This window comes from Dipodomys ordii, unplaced genomic scaffold (assembly GCF_000151885.1).
Source record: "Dipodomys ordii isolate 6190 unplaced genomic scaffold, Dord_2.0 Scaffold170, whole genome shotgun sequence".
Classification (NCBI taxonomy): domain Eukaryota; kingdom Metazoa; phylum Chordata; class Mammalia; order Rodentia; family Heteromyidae; genus Dipodomys; species Dipodomys ordii.
The window spans coordinates 685,221-687,982 of NW_012267386.1; the positions used below are offsets into that span (position 1 = coordinate 685,221).

At 57.0% G+C, this 2,762-nt stretch overlaps 1 pseudogene; it reads right to left on the bottom strand.

Moving 5' to 3' along the window:
* Nucleotides 1-452: 452 nt before the first annotated feature.
* LOC105998679 lies at nucleotides 453-2,557 on the bottom strand (annotated as a pseudogene).
* Between the last annotated feature and the right edge of the window lie 205 nt (nucleotides 2,558-2,762).

Here is a 2,762-nt window from a genome sequence, read left to right on the forward strand (position 1 = left end):
GCAGCAGCGGCACAGGACACTCTGCAGTGGGGTTCTCCAGGGGCCCAGGCGCCCCAGCCTCTCCAGGGACAGGCTTCAAGTTTTCTTGAAGATGCACATCTTCACAGCCTTGCTGCTCCTCCCTGACCTCTGTCTTCAGGGGCACTGAGAGGTCCGAGGGGGCCTCGGCAGCAGGGGCCTGGGCGGCTGCCAGCATCATGTCCTGGCACTCTGTGCTCTCCCCTGTAAGGCGCAGCAACAGCTCCTTCAGCTCCTTCCTCTTCCTCCTCTTCTCCTGGGACAGCTGGCTCACACACTGCTCTTTCTCCTGACACAGCTTCTCCAGGACTTCTAGCTGTTCCTTGTACAGCACGATGGTCTCTTCCATGGCGGTCAGGTGTTGGGTCAGCTGGCTGCAGCGATGGTGGAGGTCATCCACATAACTCTGGGGGTGCCCCTTGCCGGCCAGGTCTTCAGGGAAGCAGATGTGCAGCTGCTTCCTGGGCGCCTGTGTGTCCTGCTTCCTCTTGGCGAACAGCCTGTGGATGCAGCGCTGGGGGAAGGTGGCCTGGCTCTGCAGCTTTCTCTGGCACTGGGCTGCCAGCTGACTCAGGCACCCGCAGCCGGCTCATCCTCGCCTTCCTGCCTTCTGCGATGGACAGTGCGTCCATGTAAAAATCCCACATGCTCTGCGGGTTCTCTACGTCCTCTGGGACAGTCACATCATGGGGAGTCGCCTCCTCACCCTTGTCTTCTTCTTGGCTCAGGCCTTCATCTTCCCTGGGGAAAGCCAGGGCGCTCAGCTGGGCCCGCAGCTGCGCATTCTCCTGTCTTGCTGCTTCCAGACACTTCAGAGTGTCCTGTAACTTCTCCCTTTCCACCTGGGCCAGCAACTTGCTCTGCACCTGCTCCTGCTTCAGCTGCTCCATCAGATGGCTCTGCTTCAGCAGGTGCTGCTGCAGGGCCTCCTTCTCTGACATCAGCTGCTGGCTGGTGGCCCTGTGCTGTTTGCAGGTGGCGCTCAGCTCCTGCACCTGGGCCAGGTACTTGTCATGCAGCTCCTGCACACCCTCAGCTGCTTGGCGCTTGAACTCAGCCACGTCTTTTCCTTCTTTGAATTCCTCCTCCAGCTCATCCAGCTTTGCCTGCAGGGTTGTCTTCTCCTGCTGCTCTGTGTGCAGGATGCTGGCGAGCTCCCCCTTCTCAGCGCTCAGCCTCTGCAAGGCATCCTGCAGCTGGGCCAGCTCTCCTTTCAGCTGGCGGTTGTGCACCAGCGTGCGTTTCAAGGTCTCCTGTTCCTTCTCCATCGTCTCCAGGATCTTGCACCGGTCCTCGGCATGCTGTGCCCATTCCTCAGCCTTCTTTTCCAGTATCCACAGCCGCTGCTGCTGCTCCAGGTTCTGGAGACTGAGGCTCTGGTTGTCCTCCACCTGGAGGTGAAGTTGCTCCTCCAGGGTCTTGAGCTCCTTCTGCAACTGCAGGGTGTGGGCCTGCAGCTGCTGCTCAGCCTGAGCTGGCCCTGCAGGTGGCTGTGGGGGCTGCAGCTCTGACAGCTGCTCTCTCAGCTCTACCAGCTTGCTCTCCAACTCTAACACCTGCCTCACCCCTTGCTCTTTCTCCTCTCTCAGCTGGCTCACCTCCTCTAGCAGCTGCTGGACTTTCTCCTTCCCTGTGCAGCTCTCCAGCCTCAGGTCTTCCGCAAAGTGTCTCTCTCCTCCTTTAATCTTGCCACCAACTCCTTCATGTTGTTGAGTTGGCTTTCCAACTCTGCCCGCTCCACTAGTGCCTCTTTGTACTTCTGGATTTCCATTTTCATGTCGGCCTTCTGTGTCAGGAGCACTTCCAGCCTCTCCTGCAGCTCGGTGTTCTCGTCCTCCAGGTCTTCAATACTTCTGGCCTTTTCCTGGAGCTGCAGCTTCACGCGAGTCAGGGCTTTCATGAGCTCTATGTTGTTGTTCTCAGTTTCATTCTGCGTGGTGTTGACTGCAGACAATTTTGTTTCGAGTTCTGTTACGCGCTGCTGTGCAGCCTGCAGGCAGCTGGTAAGACCCTCCTGCTCCAGTGCTCTTTCGTCGGCCTCTTGCTGCTTGTGGGCCAGGGCAGATTGTAAGTCTGCTTTTTCTCTAATCAGCATCTGTATCGACAGCTTGTGCTGCTCCAGCTCTGCTTTCAGGGCTTCGTGCACACAGGCCATCTTCTCCTTGTCTTTTCCCTGTTGATCCTGCAGCTCTTGGATCTCAATGCAGAGCTGCTGCTTTTGTATTGTGCTGGAGTCCAGGGCAAGCACCAGGTGTTGGTTGTGTCTCTCCAGGTCCTTGGTGTTCTTGGGACCTGTGATGCTCTGGACCCTGGCAGCTGTGACAGTGCCCAGGGGAGGGGGAGGCTCAGGGTCTGCGTGGTCTTGGGCCGCATCCTTGAGTAAAGGACAGTCCCCAGCGGTGTTTGTCTTGGGGCTACCTCCCTCTTTCATTTTCCTCTTCTTGGATTCAGCAGGTCTAGTAGGACCACTCCTCTGCTGGTATTGTTGCAGTAGTTTCCTTCCTGCAGCTACTTTCTTTCTTCTTTTTTTCTCAGACATCCCAGCACTGGGACGGCAAAGGTGGGGGGGCCACATTCCCAGGCTGTCTGAAATCTATTCTGTTCTATCACCAGTAACTCTACCTCCAACTATTTCTTCAAAATCCGCTCGATTTGCTCACTCACCACTCACCACCTCTACCTCCTTCAACTCATTTAGTGGTGTGAGCCAATAGAGGGGATCCCAGTGCTACTAGGCAGCATGG